The 19,231-nt window shown below is 45.2% G+C and overlaps 1 protein-coding gene across 1 annotated transcript in view; it reads left to right on the forward strand.

Annotated features, from left to right (window-relative positions):
* Window positions 1-19,231, forward strand: part of LOC118368854 (lysine-specific demethylase 6B-like) — a 253,417-nt gene that overhangs the window by 45,234 nt on the left and 188,952 nt on the right. The window contains exon 4 of the mRNA XM_052497276.1: window positions 11,596-11,672. The gene's annotated coding sequence lies outside the window, so the exon portion shown is untranslated. The remainder of the gene's footprint in view (window positions 1-11,595; window positions 11,673-19,231) is intronic.

Genomic DNA, 19,231 nt, shown 5'->3' on the forward strand with positions numbered 1-19,231 from the left:
TCCCCTGTGAGCCTGTGTTGGCACACAACACACACACACACACACACACACACACACACACACACACACACACACACACACACACACACACACACACACACACACACACACACACACACACATACAGACACATGCATACTGTATATGCAAGCACACACACACACATTCACTCCCTGCACTCTGAGTGCAGCTGCAGCTATCCGCAGGCCAGGAAGGTTTAGGGTCATAAATGATTGTGTGGATGAAGAGCCGGTGGCTGCTGGGTTGAAAGAGAAACAATACGTAAACAAATCTATAATATATGTATTATTCTTGTGCAATTTCTATCTATTGGCTACGTTGCAAAATACCCTACACGCAAAATACCCTACACACAAAATACCCTACACGCCAAATACCCTACACACAAAATACCCTACACGCCAAATACCCTACACGCCAAATACCCTACACACAAAATACCCTACACACAAAATACCCTACACACAAAATACCCTACACGCAAAATACCCTACACACAAAATACCCTACACGCCAAATACCCTACACACAAAATACCCTACACACAAAATACTCTACACGCCAAATACCCTACACGCAAAATACCCTACACACAAAATACCCTACACACAAAATACCCTACACACAAAATACTCTACACGCCAAATACCCTACACACAAAATACCCTACACACAAAATACCCTACACACAAAATACCCTACACGCAAAATACCCTACACACAAAATACCCTACACACAAAATACCCTACACGCCAAATACCCTACACGCCAAATACCCTACACGCCAAATACCCTACACGCCAAATACCCTACACACAAAATACCCTACACGCCAAGTTCCCTACACGCAAAATACCCTACACGCCAAATACCTTACACGCCAAATACCCTACACGTCAAATACCCTACACGCAAAATACCCTACACACAAAATACTCTACACGCCAAGTTCCCTACACGCAAAATTCCCTACACACAAAATACCCTACACGCCAAGTTCCCTACACGCAAAATACCCTACACGCCAAATACCTTACACGCCAAATACCCTACACGTCAAATACCCTACACGCAAAATACCCTACACACAAAATACTCTACACGCCAAGTTCCCTACACGCAAAATACCCTACACACAAAATACCCTACACGCCAAATACCCTACACGCAAAATACCCTACACACAAAATACCCTACACACAAAATACCCTACACGCCAAATACCCTACACGCCAAATACCCTACACGCCAAATACCCTACACACAAAATACCCTACACGCCAAGTTCCCTACACGCAAAATACCCTACACGCCAAATACGCTACACGCCAAATACCCTACACGCCAAATACCCTACACGCAAAATACCCTACACGCAAAATACCCTACACGGCAAATACCCTACACGCAAAATACACTACACGCAAAATACTCTACACGCAAAATATCCTACACGCCAAATACCCTACACGCCAAGTTCCCTACACGCCAAATACCTTACACGCAAAATACCCTACACGCAAAATACCCTACACGCAAAATACCCTACACGCAAAATACCCTACACGCAAAATACACTACACGCAAAATACCCTACACGCAAAATACCCTACACGGCAAATACCCTACACGCAAAATACACTACACGCAAAATACTCTACGCGCAAAATATCCTACACGCCAAATACCCTACACGCCAAGTTCCCTACACGCAAAATACCCTACACGCAAAATACCCTACACGCAAAATACCCTACACGCAAAATACACTACACGCAAAATACCCTACACGCAAAATACCCTACACGCCAAATACCCTACACGCAAAATGCCCTACACGCAAAATACCCTACACGCAAAATACCCTACACGCAAAATACCCTACACGCAAAATACCCTACACGCAAAATACCCTACACGCTAAATACGCTACACGCTAAATACCCTACACGCAAAATACCCTACACGCCAAGTGCTTTTGGGAACGGGTAAAAAAAGTTTACATTGATCCACGAAGGCAAAAAGTACAACGTAGGATTAGAATTCAACAAGACAAAAGCTGCGAAATGGAGAATTGAAAGTAAAGAGAAGGGAGAGACAGAAAAGTCATGTTTGGAAAAGATTTGGTTAAGTGGTAGCAGAGGATGATAGCAGTGCCAGCTATGTGATGTGCGATGATTGTGAGGTGCTATGCAAATTCAACAGTCACAAGACGGGGACTTCAAATAGACCTATGGCACGTCAAGGGAACTGCAGTCTACTGTTCAGATGGGTTAAATGGAAACTGAAATCTAGATACTCATCTTATAACCTCTCACATAGTCTTAATATTAACTCAGACGCAGATCACAGAATTAAGCATTTCTGGCAGTAGAATTATACACCAAATGCAGGCAATATTTTTACTTGGGAACAAAAATGATTTCTTTCTTTCGGTATCTTGAGTGAATGCATATGCCCAGTTAGGGACCTTCTGCAGTGGTGCTATCTTTATCAGCATCATACAAGATGATAGTATTCCAACCACAGAAAATATGCATCCAAGCCGAACTTACATTTTATCAGAAACATGTTGGGTCATTTGAAACTTTTGCACAGAAAATCTTTCCCATTTTTTTGTATTTTTTTGTTATTGCATTTTCTCCCCGGTCCCTAAACCGGAGATGACAGAGCTTCACCGATGTCAACTAGATTGAAGCATTCATTCTATCGATTTATGACATTCTGGTGAGCAATGGTTTATTTAGTCTTCTAGGGCAACGTATAATGACAGAAGAGCAGCTGCATGTATCTAATTATAGACAAGTTGACTAGCCAGTAACCTACCAAAATGTTGAATAATATAATGAGAAACGTATCTAAATCAGGCAGAAAAATCCTGAACCCCCTGTCAAGAGATCGTTCCTCTGTTTCTGACTGTAGCGTATCTTCTGCTTAGAGTGTGCAGGCCTCAGATTTTCACTTTATCACATATGGTCGTACGGTTGTGGATGGGTTATGATCAATTGCTGTGCGGGTGAACAAACAGCTGACCCACGCACCACTTCTGTGTGTGTGTGGGTGTGTGTGTGTGTGTGCTTTCTCTTGTATCATGTGTGTAGAAACTCTATTTTGAGAAATGCTTTCAGTTAGATCTCCCCTTTCTAGCAGCAGCACAGAGCAGCAACAAGCCCCTTCCACCATACAGGAGGGCTTTTAGAGCCATCACTAGAGGAGACATGACACGCACACACACACACACACACACACACACACACACACACACACACACGTCAGCAAGCCAGAGCCTTTATTGGTCGTAGCAGCAGATCAGAGGTGAGAGGTCAGGGGGAGTGGTCATCAGATGAAAGCCTCGGGTCACAAAGGTCGCTCTGCCAGGGGTGAGAGGTCAGGACAGACCGGTCATGCCTTTGCACGTGCCCTAAGCAGGTGTCCTTGCAACCAGGCCTAGTGGGGGAGGGGGGGCTTACTAAATAAATAACTGTATCCACATCTGACAGACACACAGACACAGACAGAAATAGAGTCATCGACAAACCTACATAGGCATAGATACACACACACACACGCACGCACGCACGCACGCACGCACGCACGCACGCACGCACGCACGCACGCACGCACGCACGCACGCACGCACGCACGCACGCACGCACGCACGCACACACACACACACACACACACACACACACACACACACACACACACACACACACACACACACACACACACACACACACACACACACACACACACACACACACACACACACACACACACAAAAAGCATAGCGATATAGCAAAAGTTTTAGAACACCTACTCATTCCACATATAATGAACATTTGTTGGCTGCTTTTCCTTCACTCTGCGGTCCGACTCATCCCAAGCTATCTCAATTTGGTCGAGGTCGGTGGATTTTGGAGGCCAGGTCATCTGATGCCGCACTCCATCACTCTGCTTCTTGGTCAAATAGCTCTTACACAGCCTGGAGGTGTGTGGTTCATTGTCCTGTTGAAGGGGCGGCAGGGGCGGCAGGGTAGCCTAGTGGTTAGAGCGTTGGACTAGTAACCGGAAGATTGCAAGTTCAAACCCCTGAGCTGACAAGGTACAAATCTGTCGTTCTGCCCCTGAACAGGCAGTTAACCCACTGTTCCTAGGCCGTCATTGAAAATAAGAATTTGTTCTTAACTGACTTGCCTAGTTAAATAAAGGTTAAAAAATATATATAAAAAAAATAGTCCCACTAAGTGCAAACCAGATGGGATGGCGTATCGCTGCAGAATACTGTGGTAGCCATGCTGGTTAAGTGTACCTTGAATTCTAAATAAATCACTGACAGTTTCACCAGCAAAGCAAAGCACCCCCACGCCATCACACCTCCTCCATGCTTCAGGGTGGGAAATAGACATGCGGAGATCATCTGTTCACCCAACCTCAAAAAGACATGGCGGATGGAACAAATTTCCACTGGTCTCATGTCCATTGCTCGTGTTTCTTGGCCCAACCAAGTCTCTTCTTATTATTGGTGTCCTTTAGTAGTGGTTTCTTTGCAGCAATTCGACCATGAAGGTCTGATTCACGCAGTCTCCTCTGAATAGTGGAATAGTGTTGAGATGTGTCTGTTACTTGAACTCTGTGATGTAATTATTTGGGCTGCAATTTCTGAGGCTGGTAAGCATAATTAACTTATCCGCTGCAGCAGAAGTAACGCTGGGTAACTCTGTGACGGTCCTCATGAGAGACAGTTTCATCATATCACTTGATAGTTTTTGCGACTGCACTTGAAGAAACGTTCAAAGTTCTTGAAATGTTCCGTATTGACTGACCTTCATGTCTTAAAGTAATGATGGACTGTCATTTCTCTGTGCTTATTTGAGCTGTTCTTGGCATTATATGGACTAGGTCTTTTACCAAATAGGGCTAACTTCTGTATACCACCCCTACCTGGTCACAACACAACTGATGGGCTCAAACGCATTAAGAAGGAAAGAAATTCCACAAATTAACTTTTAAGAAGGCATACCTGTTAATTGAAATGCATTTCAGGTGACTACCTCATGATGCTGGTTGAGAGAATGCCAAGAGTGTGCAAAGCTGTCATCAAGGCAAAGGGTGGCTACTGAAGAATCTCAAATATAAAATATATTTAAATGTTTTTAACACTTTTGGATGACTACATGATTCCATGTGTGTTATTTCATAGTGTTCATGTCTTCACTATTATTATACAATGTAGAAAATAGTAAAAGTAAAGAAAAACCCTTGAATGAGTAGGTGTTGTAAAACTTTTGACCGGTAGTGTATCTACACACACACTAGTGTTGGGCGATATCCAGATTTTCATACCATTTCTCTATCATAAATAAAAAGTTTAGGCAACATGGATCTTGATTCAGGATATGATTGATTGTCTCTCCGATAACCAAGAAGGTTGCCTCATCTAGCCTGGTAGCTTGTAAGTTAGCAAACCAAATGCTTAGCTGGATCCCTAAGTTGGATGTCATTTATTTGGCAGTATAGTTGACTTCTGGTTATAAGCAGTGGCGTAGCACGCACCCCCGCAGCGCCCGTGAGGTGGAGAGGCGGGGTATTTATTTTTGTCGAAATACTAGGCATGAGCGGTATCCAGATGGTGATACCTTCATACCTACCATGTGCCATCCCGGGATATACGGTATTACCGGCACTGAGCACAGGGGGCGCTATTTTCAACCCCCACAGCTTCTGTAATCCGAAGGTTAGCGATGCTAGCAAGTACTTGTAAAATACCATAAATCAGGCTAATGAGTGCATTGTGTATTTGCAGGACAGCTCATGCAAGCTCATGAAGTTAAACAAGTTAAACAAGATGCTACTCAAACAAGATGCTACTCAAGATGCTACTCAAAGTTTTGTGCATGCACAAAACAAGTTGTGAATTCCATGCTGTAACTAGATCATCTGGTGTACGTGCTGCACAGCAGTGTGTGACTCACAAGGCTACATACAGTCTCTGGTCGTTGTGTGCTTGTAAACAGACTGAGGACTACCGGTAAGCTTCATAATGATAAATGATGTGACAGGTGAAATGAAGAACGCAATCTTGTTTATCTGATAACGTATTGCACAAGTTGCCAGAAAAAAGCTGCTACAAATATTCACTTTTAGAGAAGACCCTAGTTTTGACAGTATTGAAAAACCATCTTGTGGCTATTTCCAAATACCCCTGTATATGGTATGTACGGTGTACCACCTAAGCCTACAGTATACGGTATTTCGCCCCAAGTTAAACACACTCAGTATGTGAGAGTGCGAGCCCCCCATTGCTCGTTGAGGAAACTAGGAATTTCTGTCTCACGCATCCTGTCCTCATTGATTAGTTCAGCTTGTAAACGTTGGAATAGTTAGAAGTTCAGTCTCACTCACATCATCCTACAGCATCCTGAACACCCCTGTGGAACAGAGAAGAGAGAGGGGGAATGAAGGAGAGAGAGAGAGAAAAGGAGGGAGAGAGGTAGAGAGAGGGAGAAGGAGGTATAGAGAGAGAAAGTGAGGGGGAAGGAAGGGTGAAAAAAATGACAACTAATTAGATAAAGTTGTATTTTAATTGCGAGTTCGGCTGGTTGCTGGTGGGAATTCTCTGATTCCAAGAGGGATAACTATCCCAGGTGTGTGAGAGAATTAAAGAGATGAGGCGGGGAAGATATGTCGAATTAGGTCTCTCTGCTCTCCTCCTTTCTCTCTCCTCTTTCTCCCTCTGTTTCTCTCTCCCTTCTTTCTTTCTCCCTCTGTCCCCTGCCCTCTCGATGTATATCTCTCTTTTTCTTTTTCTTGTTGTCCCTCCCTCTCGGTCTCTTCATTCTCTCTCTCTCTCTCTCTCTCTCTCTCCCTCCTCTTTCCCTCCCTCCTCTTTCCCTCCCTCCCTCCCTCCCTCCCTCCCTCCCTCTCTCAGCAGGTTAAACAGGTGACAGTATGACTGAGTGGGTGTTGGGACTGGTTTGCTTTTGGGCTTTGTGTGCAATGCAAGTGTGCTTCAGCTGCCGCACGGTGTACACCCGATAGGCCTAGTGACCGTAGCTGTTTGTATACGTACATTTGTATATCTTTAAGTGTGTAGATTTGAGGCTAAGAATGTTTTATGTGTGTGTGTGTGTGTGTGTGTGTGTGTGTGTGTGTGTGTGTGTGTGTGTGTGTGTGTGTGTGTGTGTGTGTGTGTGTGTGTGTGTGTGTGTGTGTGTGTGTGTGTGTGTGTGTGTGTGTGTGTGTGTGTGGTGTGCTGGTATGCATGCAATGTGTAGTTGTGTGTGTGGTTTTGCATGTGCCTGTGTGTGTTTGTAGTTCTATGTGTGTATACTGTGTATACTGTGTGTATACTGAATATAGCGCTTCCTCTCCCGACCTCATATGTATTTCTGTATACCATAGGCCTACTGTACATTCCATAGATTTGCGTGCCACAGTGCAGCTTCAGTATTTATAGCAAACTGAGTATAAATGACACTTCTAAAAATGTTTGTGTGTCTTTGTGTGTGTTTGCACAAGTGCTTGTGTGCGTTTGTGTAGGATGTTTGCATGTGCATGTTTGCATGAAAGCATGTGAGTGTGTGTGTGGCCCAAGACTGTTGTCAGGCAGATCTGAGTTAGCCCAGCGTTCTGTAGTGTAGGCACCTACCTTTTCCTCTCCTCTGTCTCCTAAAGGAAGGAGAGTGGGGGAAACACAGAGCAGGCACATTCCTCAATGCTCACTAAACATGGCCACAGGCAAACTGCAAGCACAGCAAGATTCCCAACTTCTTAAAACAAGACTTCTCTCTTCTCTCTCTCTCTCTCTCTCTCTCTCTCTCTCTCTCTCTCTCTCTCTCTCTTCTCTCTCTTCTCTCCGCCCTCTCTCTCTCTCTCTCTCTCTCTCTCGCTCTCTCTCTCTTCTCTCTTCTCTCTCTCTCTCTCTGCTGCCAGACTGAAGCAGGGAGATAATCAGAGGAAGAATTCCAGAATGTTGGAATCCTGGAGATTGTTCTAAGAGAAATTTGAATGATGGAATATTTAGGATTTCGCTGAAATGTTTTGTCTTTCTGCTGTTTGGGTATGATGTCATTGAGACTTTTTGTGAGCAACCCCCATTCCCACAGATACACACATAAACACACACATAAACACACACACACGTTCCGATAAACAAGCGCTTAGCCTAAACAGGAAATGCTGGGGCCCCTGTGTGTTTCTGCGGATGAGATGGTCAGCTACGTTATATACAGTGCCTATACAGTGAAATTATTCAGACTCCTTGACTTTCTTCACATTTTGTTACGTTACAGCCTTATTCTAAAATGGAATAAATATATATATTTTTTCTCAGCAATTTACACACAATACCCCATGATGACCAAGCAGAAACAGTTTTTATTTTTTATGTTTGCAAATAAAAAATGCACCGTATTTATATAAGTGTTCAGACCCTTTGCTATGAGACTCAAAATTGAGCTCAGGTGTTTCTACAACTTGATTGGAGTCCACCTGTGGTAAATTCAATTGATTGGACATGATTTGGAAAGGCACACACCTGTCTATATAAGATCCCAGAGTTGACAGTCCATGTCAGAGCAAAAACCAAGCCATGAGGTCGAAGGAATTGTCCGTAGAGCTCCAAGACAGGATTGTGTCGAGGCACAGATCTGGGAAAGGGTACCAAAACATTTCTGAAGGTCCCCAAGAACACAGTCGCCTCCATCATTCTTAAATGGAAGACGTTTGGAACCACCAAGACTCTTCCTAGAGCTGGCTGCCTGGCCAAACTGAGTAATCGGGGAGAAGGGCCTTGGTCAGAGAGGTAACCAAGAACCAAATGGTCACTCTGACTGAGCTCCACAGTTCCTCTGTTGAGATGGGAGAACATTCCAGAAGGACAACCATCTCTGCAACACATCACCAATCAGGCCTTTATGGTAGTGTGGCCAGACGGAAGCCACTCATTAACCTCTCTGGGTAGGGGGGCAGGCAGTATTTTCACTTGAAAAGTGTGCCCAAAGTAAACTGCCTGTTACTCAGGCCTAGAAGCTAGGATATGCATACAGTGGGGCAAAAAAGTATTTAGTCAGCCACCAATTGTGCAAGTTCTCCCACTTAAAAACATGAGAGAGGCCTGTAATTTTCATCATAGGTACACTTCAACTATGACAGACAAAATGAGAAAATAATTCCAGAAAATCACATTGTAGGATTTTTTATGAATTTATTTGCAAATTATGGTGGAAAATAAGTATTTGGTCAATAACAAAAGTTTATCTCAATACTTTGTTTTATACCCTTTGATGGTAATGACAAGAGGTCAAACGTTTTCTGTAATTCTTCACAAGGATTTGAGTCCCTGGTAGTAGTGTAGTGTGTTACTGATGGTAGGCTTTGTTACTTTGGTCCCAGCAGGTCATTCACTAGGTCCCCCCATGTGGTTCTGGGATTTTTGCTCACCGCTCTTGTGATCATTTTGACCCCACGGGGTGAGATCTTGCGTGGAGCCCCAGATCGAGGGAGATTATCAGTGGTCTTGTATGTCTTCCATTTCCTAATAATTGCTCCCACAGTTGATTTCTTCAAACCAAGCTGCTTATCTATTGCAGATTCAGCCTTCCCAGCCTGGTGCAGGTCTACCATTTTGTTTCTGGTGTCCTTTGACAGCTCTTTGGTCTTGGCCATAGTGGAGTTTAGAGTGTGACTGTTTGAGGTTGTGGACAGGTGTCTTTTATACTGATAACAAGTTCAAACAGGTGCCATTAATACAGGTAACGAGTGGAGGACATAGAAGCCTCTTAAAGAAGAAGCTACAGGTCTGTGAGAGCCAGAAATCTTACTTGTTTGTAGGTGACCAAATTTGACTTGTTTTGAAACGTTTATTAGTAACGTTTAGGATTCATTTTGTATGCATTTTGATGGAGGGAAACTGGGTGGATTATTGACTGAAGCGCACCAGCTAAACTGAGTTTTTATGGATATAAAGGACATTATCGAACAACAGGACCATTTGTGATGTAACTGGGACCTTTTGGAGTGCCAACAGAAGAAGATCATCAAAGGTAATTTTGATGCATTTTTATATCGTAATTTCTGACTTTTGTGTCAGAAATTCAGGACTGGGGGCACACAGCCAAGACAATGCAGGAGTTGCTTTGGGACAAGTCTTTGAATGTCCTTGAGTGGTCCAGCCTGAGCCCGGACTTGAACCCGATCGAACATCTCTGAAGAGACCTGAAAATAGCTGTGCCGCGCCGCTCCCCATCCAACCTGACAGAGCTTGAGAGGATCTGCAGAGAAGAATGGGAGATACTCCCCAAATACAGGTGTGCCAAGCTTGTAGCGTCATACCCAATAAGACTGAAGGCTTTGATCGCTGCCAAAGGTGCTTCAACAAAAGAGATTGAGGATTTAAAGAATAAGGCTGTAACGTGACAAAATGTGGAAAAGTGAAGGGGTCTGAATACTTTCCGAAGGCACTGTTAGGCTAGCTGAGGATGCCTTACTGTAGGTTGACATGGCGATGCTGTGCGAATACAGACACATTTGCCACTGTAACGATATGCCAAATCAAATCAAATGCTATTGGTCACATACACATGTTATGATGCGTGTGTTGTGTGGTAAGTGACGGGGGTGTGTCTCGACCAACCGGTGTGTCCGTGTGTGACTTGGCTGGCTAAGTGGAGGGTATAATGGCTGTCTCCACTCCAGCATCTCTAATCACCACTGCTCCTGGACACTCGTTAGATGTAGGTGTGTGTGTGTGTGTGTGTGTGTGTGTGTGTGTGTGTGTGTGTGTGTGTGTGTGTGTGTGTGTGTGTGTGTGTGTGTGTGTGTGTTCGTGCGTCGGTGTGTCCGGTGAATAACTCTCAGTGAACTAGAGCCTGTTCGTCCAGTATCATCATTATTAGTCTGGAAGGACCAGCCTCACACACACACACACACACACACACACACACACACACACACACACACACACACACACACACACACACACACACACACCACCCTGCCTGTTGTTGTGTTATGGGTTTAGTAGTGGAGTATGGTGTGTTACAATGTAAACCGGCTGGTTTGCTTCCTCATCTGATTCATGATTAAAAGTGATGATATTTTTTAATTTAAAATAATTTTACCCCCTTTTCTCCCCAATTTCGTGGTATCCAATTGTTAGTAGTTACTATCTTGTCTCATGCGCGATGAGATAAGGATATCCCTACCGGCCTAACCCAGACGACGCTAGGCCAATTGTGCGTCGCCCCATGGACCTCCCGGTCGCGGCCGGCTGCGACAGAGCCTGGGCTCGAACCCAGAGTCTCTGGTGGCACAGCTAGCACTGCGATGCAGTGCCCTAGACCACCCGGGAGGCCCCAGAAGTGTTGATATTGACCTGGATCCAGGCATCTACACTGTACATGTCCAACATACTATAGGTATCTGACTGTCAAAGGCATTTCGTGTCTGTCTGTGTCTGTGTGCTTACCAGTGTGTGTGTGTGTGTGTGTGTGTGTGTGTCTGTGTGCTTACCAGTGTGTGTGTGTGTGTGTGTGTATGTTATTCACAGCTGTTGTGTGCTTGTGTTGCAGGTACAGGCGATACCCGGCCCACGCAGGTACACACCCACACACACAGAACAGACATGGTGGGAGGACAACACTGGCAGGTGAGACATGTTTGTGTGTGTGAGCGCTCTAATAGATTATCGATGCACTGCTGTGCCAGTTGGTTGGCTGAGCCAGGAGCTGGAAATGGGATGAGAGTCCCTTGTTGAAAGACAGACACACACACACCTGGTAGGGTTCTTATAGAAAGCTGAGCTCCATTCTGTCTCTACTCAGGGGAGACGAAAGAGAAAAGAGGAAGAGGGAGGAAGGAGAGAGGAGGGGTAGAGTGAGGAAGAAAGAGAGGAGGAGGAGGGAGCCGGTCACTCAGACAGATATTCACACAGGTCAAGCCATGCTGAGAGGGAGGGAGGGATGGAGGGAGGGTCGAGCCATGCTGAGAGAAAGAGGAGGTGGGAGGGAGGGAGGGAGGGAGGGTCGAGCCATGCTGAGAGAAAGAGGAGGGAGGGAGGGAGGGAGGGAGGGAGGGAGGGAGGGAGGGAGGGAGGGAGGGAGGGAGGGAGGGAGGTTGAACCATGCTGAGAGAAAGAGGAGGCAGGAGGGGAGGGAGGGAGGGTCGAGCCATGCTGAGAGAAAGAGGAGGCGGGAGGGAGGGAGGCAGGGAGCGAGGGGAGGGTCGAGCCATGCTGAGAGGGAGGGAGGGAGGGAGGGAGGGAGGGAGGGAGGGAGGGAGGGAGGGAGGGAGGGAGGGAGGGAGGGAGGGAGGGTCGAGCCATGCTGAGAGAGAGAGGAGGTGGGAGGGATTGAGAGAGAGGAGGTGGGAGGGATAGAGGGAGGGAGGGAGGGAGGGAGGGGAGGGAGGGAGGGAGGGAGGGAGGGAGGGGGAGGGAGGGAGGGAGGGAGGGAGGGAGGGTCAAGCCATGCTGAGAGAGAGAGGAGGCAGGAGGGATTGAGAGAGAGGAGGTGGGAGGGAGTGTGGGAGGGATAGGGAGGGAGGGAAGGTCGAGCCATGCTGAGAGAGAGAGGAGGCGGGAGGGATTGAGAGAGAGGAGGAGGGAGGGAGGGAGGGAGGGAGGGAGGGAGGGAGGGTCGAGTCATGCTGAGAGAGAGAGGAGGCAGGAGGGATTGAGAGAGAGGAGGGGGGAGGGAGTGTGGGAGGGATAGGGAGGGAGGGAAGGTCGAGCCATGCTGAGAGAAAGAGGAGGCAGGAGGGAGACAAAGAATGAGCAGAAGATAAAGAGGAAGAGAGAGGAAGAGTGATAGCCAGCTCTGCATCCTCCTGTCACCTCTCCCCTCTCTCGTTCTCGCTCTCTCTCCCTCTCTCTGTCTCTCGTTATCTCTCTCTTGTGCTTTCTCTCCCTCTCTCTATCTCTCGTTATCTCACTCTCTTGTGCTCTCTCTCCCTATCTTTATCTCTCATTATCTCTCGTTATCTCTCTCTCTCGTGCTCTCTCTCCCTCTCTTTGTGAACAGATGGGTGGAGGTATCAGATGTTAATGAAAGACGATAGAAAAGGGGCTATGAAAAGATCATGACCAACAGCCAGCTCCGCGAACCACATGCACACACGCACACACACACACACACACACACACACACACACACACACACACACACACACACACACACACACACACACACACACACACACACACACACACACACACACACACACACACACACACACACACACACACACACACACACACACGCGCCTTCACACTCACTATCACACAGTCCTGCTGGGACATATGTACCTTACTGACAACACTGACACACACTCACAATTTCACATACACATACATCTTCAACCGCCTTCTCTGTTGCTCTCTCCTCCCTCTCTCCTCCGTCTCTCTCTCTTCCGTCTCTCTCTCCTCCGTCTCTCTCTCCCTCTCTCCGCCTCTCCCTCTCTCTCCCTCCGACTCTCTCCCTCTCGCTCCCGCCTCCCTCCCTCCTTCTCTCTCTCTCTCCTCCCTCTCCCTCTCTCTATTTCCTTCCTCTCCCTCTCTCTCTCCCCATCTCTCTCTCCTCCCCCTTTCTTTGTTCTCTGCAGACTGTTCTAATGCTCATACTCCAGCTCTCCCATTAGACTGTCTGTCTGATGGTGTTGCTATTTATTATATATGAACATGACATGTTTCTGACACGTGTGTGTGTGTGTGTGTGTGTGTGTGTGTGTGTGTGTGTGTGTGTGTGTGTGTGTGTGTGTGTGTGTGTGTGTGTGTGTGTGTGTGTGTGTGTGTGTGTGTGTGTGTGTGTGTGTGTGTGTGTGTGTGTGTGTGTGTGTGTGTGTGTGTGTGTGTGTGTGTGTGTGTGTGTGTGTGTGTGTGTGTGTGTGTGTGTGTGTGTGTGTGTGTGTGCGGTAGAAGGTGTTGAGGTTTTTGATTGACCAGCTCTTGAAGAACTGCAGCAACCCCTGAAGTGAAGTGTGTGTGTGTGTGTGCTTGCATGTGTGTTTGTGTGTGTTTGTACTGAATGTAAGATATGAGTGTGTCTGATGTTTTCTCCTCTATAGATTTCTCTATGGTTGAAAAAGCTTTGCTTTTGTGTACTCAACACCCGTGTGTATGTGTAAACACAAACACACAAAGACACACTTAAGCTTGAACCCAAGGACCTAGTGCTGAGATGTTATGATTTGACAGAGAGGCAGATGAATAGCAAGAAGAAAGGGTTAAGAGAAAGAGAGAAGGGGGGGTGTTGAAAAGAACACATTGAACTTGCAGGCCTCTCGGAGAAGAAAAGGTGTTAACAGACATATCTTTGAGAGTTCATCTCTTTCAGCGTTAGTCGGTACACGTACAATTTGGACTGATTGTGAGTGAATTCATTGCTCAAGATGATCAGTAGATAGTGTTTAGAGTGAGAATGTAGCTCTGTCTTTCACTACAAGATGAAAACACACTGACCACATTGACATGCAAACATTATTTCGGATAGTAGCTCATAACCCACTTAAGGTCTTATTCTGATAAGCTGTTTACATGCACCTTTGATATCCCACTCATGTGTATCCCTGTATACATGAATAAACAGAATATTCCTCATTGAAGTTCAGATGAGTTAAATGGAATAGTAAGTGAAATATGGACACTGGTTGTAAGCCTATAACCTATAACCTCTCAGCGTAACATAATATTAACTCTTGCAGAAATATGCTTTTTTTTAAGTAAAATTGTACAACACATGTTCATTTTGTCTCGGGAACAGGAGAAATATGATTTCTGTCTTTCAGCATCTCTTGAGAAAATGCAACTGCGAGTGTAATGTGTTTGCTTTGACACTGTTATGCAAGCGGACAGTATTTTAACCACATAAACTATGCACCCAAAATGAACTGAAGTCTTATCAGAAACGTGTCCTCGTTTTCTCAGCTTTTCATTTTCAGCCAAACTGATGACATTTGGACATTTTTCAGAGGACCAATCTTTCTACTATTTTCGAGTTATTGTTTTCTTCCCTGTCTTTAAACGAAACAGACAACTTTACCGGTGCTAACTATGTTCTCTGGTCTGATGTTGTTATGTTTGGAGGGAAAAGGGGAATGCTTGCAAGCTGAAGAACACCATCCCAACCGTGAAGCACGGGGGTGGCAGCATCATGTTGTGGGGGTGCTTTGCTGCAGGAGAGACTGGTGCACTTCACAAAATAGATGGCATCATGTGGAAGAAAAATGATGTGGATATATTGAAGCAACATCTCAAGACATCAGTCAGGAAGTTAAAACTTGGTAACAAATGGGTCTTCCAAATGGACAATGACCCCAAGCATACTTCCAAAGTTGTGGCAAAATGGCTTAAGGACAACAAAGTCAAGGTATTGGAGTGGCCATCACAAAGCCCTGACCTCAATCCCATAGAAAACATTTGGGCAGAACTAAAAAGCATGTGTGAGCAAGGAGGCCTACAAACCTGACTCAGTTACACCAGCTCTGTCAGTAGGAATGGGCCAAAATTTGTGGAAGGCCACCCAAAACGTTTGACCCAAGTTAAACAATTTTAAAGGCAATTCTACCAAATACTAATTGAGTGTATGTAAACTTCTGACCCACTGGGAATGTGATGAAAGAAATAAAACCTGAAATAAATAATTCTCTCTACTATTATTCTGATATTTCACATTCTTAAAATGGTGGTGGTCCTATCTGAACTAAGACAGGATTAAATGTCAGGAATTGTGAAAAACTGAGTTTAAATGTATTTGTCAAAGGTGTATGTAAACTTCAGACTTCAACTGTATCTACAGTCGTGGCCAAAAGTTTTGAGAATGACACAAATATCACAGTCTTCTGCCTCATTTTCTATGATGGCAATTTGCAAACACTGCAGAATGTTATGAAGAGTGATCAGATGAATTGCAATTAATTGCAAAGTCCCTCTTTGCCATGCAATTGAACTGAATCCCCAAAAAACATTTCCACTGCATTTCAGCCCTGCCACAAAAGGACCAGCTGACATCATGTCAGTGATTCTCTCGTTAACACAGGTGTGTGTGTGTGAGTGTTGACGAGGACAAGGATTGTCCTGCTGATTGAGTTCGAATAACAGAATGGAAGCTTCAAAAGGAGAGTGGTGCTTGGAATCATTGTTCTTCCTCTGTCAAGCATGGTTACCTGCAAGGAAACACGTGCCATCGTCATTACTTTGCAGAAAAAGGGCTTCACAGGCAAGGATATTGCTGCCAGTATGATTGCACCTAAATCAACCATTTATCAGATCATCAAGAACTTCAAGGAGAGCGGTTCAATTGTTGTGAAGAAGGCTTCAGGGCGCCCAAGAAAGTCCAGCAAGCGCCAGGGCCGTCTCCTAAAGTTGATTCAGCTGCGGGATCGGGGCACCACCAGTACAGAGCTTGCTAAGGAATGGCAGCAGGCAGGTGTGAGTGCATCTGCACGCACAGTGAGGCGAAGACTTTTGGGGATGGACTGGCGTCAAGAGGGTCCATGGTCAGGAAACTCCCCAGAACTTAATCCTATTGAGAACTTGTGGTCAATCCTCAAGAGGCGGGTGGACAAACAAAAATCCACAAATTCTGACAAACTCCAAGCATTGATTATGCAACTCCAAGCATTGATTATGCAAGAATGGGCTGCCATCAGTCTGACTGAAATTGTCATCAGAAACGTGTCTAAATTAGGGGTTTAAAGTAGCCCGTAGACTAAACGGTCTAGTATGGATTTTCAGCTAAATCTATTATTATGGTGAATCGAGCTATACAGGTAGCTGACTTTTTTAAGTGATTTGTTTGCCAATCAGATGACAACACCCATGATATGCGAGACTGATCCTGCACACACCGTGAACAACAACAGTCAACGGTGTAAGATGTTTACATGCCACAGTATCCCGTCTAAGATCAGCATTTCCCAGGCATCTTATCCGGGTTTCTCATAACCGGGATACAAGCTTTTTTGGGTTATTTTAAACCGGATATGATGTTTATATGAGTCAACTTGAGTATCCCAAATGATAACGGGATATTGGTGTGCACGTCAACGTCACTGAATCAAAGGGAATGCTTTGGGAGAGAGGTAGCGATAGAGAGGTAGAGAAAGGGGGAGATAAATGGAGAGAGGATATGAGAGAGGGAGAACAAGAACGAGCGAGTGGTGTCAAGAGGAATAGTGCTAATATCAGTGCTAATTGAACACAGCTGCAACATGTTAAACAGGAATTGCCAATTAATGAGACCGCATGCCCCCGGTTGAGTATATCTTTAAAAGATAAGAGCTAAAAAGAACGAGGGAATGAAACATTTATGGGGAAAAGGAATTGAATTATTTACGGTGTCAAGAGGAAAGCCTGTTTGTGCTCTCTCTCTCTCTCTCTCTCTCCCTCTTCCTTCCTGTCTTTCAGTGGATTTCTGCTTCCTTCTGTCCATTAATGAAGTTTTCTGCCTCTTTCTCTCCGCTTCCCTCCTTTCATTCCCGTCTGCTGTCCTTCCTCTCTGTGGAGAGAGCGGGTTCTCACAAAAGAGGAAGTGCTCCAGGGTAAAGGGGGATGAGGAGGAGGAAGAGGAAACAGAAAGAGGGCTGAATGTATAGACAGAGCCTTGACACTAATGTGCTGCACTCAAACTTGAATGGGTGTGTGTGTGTTTGTGTTCATCCTTCAGATGCCTGTGAGTTTGAGAGTTTCTGTGTGCTATGAGAGGGACACAGTACATGCAGTAGAAGTGTGTGTTGTGTAGTTGTATGAAGTGTGTATTTATGAGCTTCCACATTCCTCATATTGTGTGTGTGTGTGTGTGTGTGTGTGTGTGTGTGTGTGTGTGTGTGTGTGTGTGTGTGTGTGTGTGTGTGTGTGTGTGTGTGTGTGTGTGTGTGTGTGTGTGTGTGTGTGTGTGTGTGTACTGCCCAGATCTGTGTTGAAATACTGTTTGAAATATTTCTAATACTTTGAGTGTTCCCTTTAGCCTGCCTGGAGTTCCAGATGGGCGGGCAGTATCATTTGCACTTTTGGGGCTTTTCTATTTGTCCCATTTCAGCATGCAAGCTCAATCAAATCCAGCTAAAGTATTTGAAATGATTTCATGTAGTATTTGAAGCTAGCTTTGGTACAGCAGGGCTGATCCTGTGCAGACCCGGGTCAGTCCCAAATGACACCTTATTCCCTATATAGTGCATTACTTTTAACGTGATTCCTATGTGCCCTGGTCAAAAGTAATGTACTATATAGGGGATAGGGTGACATTTTGGACATAGTGTAGGTCTGGCCTGTGGATACAGTGAGTCTGGCTCTAACTCTCTTATTTAACTGTAGTGATTACAGAAACACTGATAACCCTGCCGTGTACAGCACTCACTGAATCACATCCACCCTCACTCTTTCTCTCTCTCTCTCTCTCTCTCTCTCTCTCACTCTCTCTCTCTCTCGCTCTCTCTAACTTCTTACATTCTCTCTCTTTATTCTTACTATCTCTCTCTTTCTCTCTTTCTTCTCACTATCTCTCTCTTTCTCTCTTTCTTCTTACTATCTCTCTCTATTTCTTCTCACTATCTCTCTCTTTCTCTCTTTCTTCTTACTATCTCTCTCTATTTCTTCTCACTATCTCTCTCTTTCTCTCTTTCTTCTTACTATCTCTCTCTATTTCTTCTCATTATCTCTCTCTCTTTCTTCTTACTATATCTCTCTCTTTCTCTCTTTCTTCTTACTATCTCTCTCCCTCTCTCTCTCTCTCTCTCTCTCTCTCTGTTCTCTCTTCCTGCTTTGCTCTTCCTCACTCTACTCACTCTCCCCCCCTTTCTCTGCAGTCAGTCCACCCCTCCCTCTTCTTTCCCCCTCTCCCACTCTTACTCCCCTCCTTCCTTTTTCCCCCTCTTCCATTCCACCCTCTCTTTTTGGCTGAGGCTCAAATATCGCAAATGCTATTACGTATTGGCTAAGGGCCAAATCAACGCAGTAATAAATCAATAGGAAGTTACATTACGTAATAGACCCAGAGAGATGTCTCACTGCTGACCCTGTTACACAGGTTTATTCCCCTCTCCACTCTGCTCAGCTCATAGTACAGTACAGTATTGCTCTCTGTCTTCCTATTCACTCACTCTCTCTTTCTCTCTTCTATCTTTCTCATGTTATCTCTCTCTCTTTCTGCTACCCATATTAACTCTCTCACTTTCTGTCTCTCTCTCACTAATTATCTCTCTCCGCCACCCTTA

The sequence above is a fragment of the Oncorhynchus keta genome, chromosome 35 (genome assembly GCF_023373465.1).
Source record: "Oncorhynchus keta strain PuntledgeMale-10-30-2019 chromosome 35, Oket_V2, whole genome shotgun sequence".
In the NCBI taxonomy this organism is placed as follows: domain Eukaryota; kingdom Metazoa; phylum Chordata; class Actinopteri; order Salmoniformes; family Salmonidae; genus Oncorhynchus; species Oncorhynchus keta.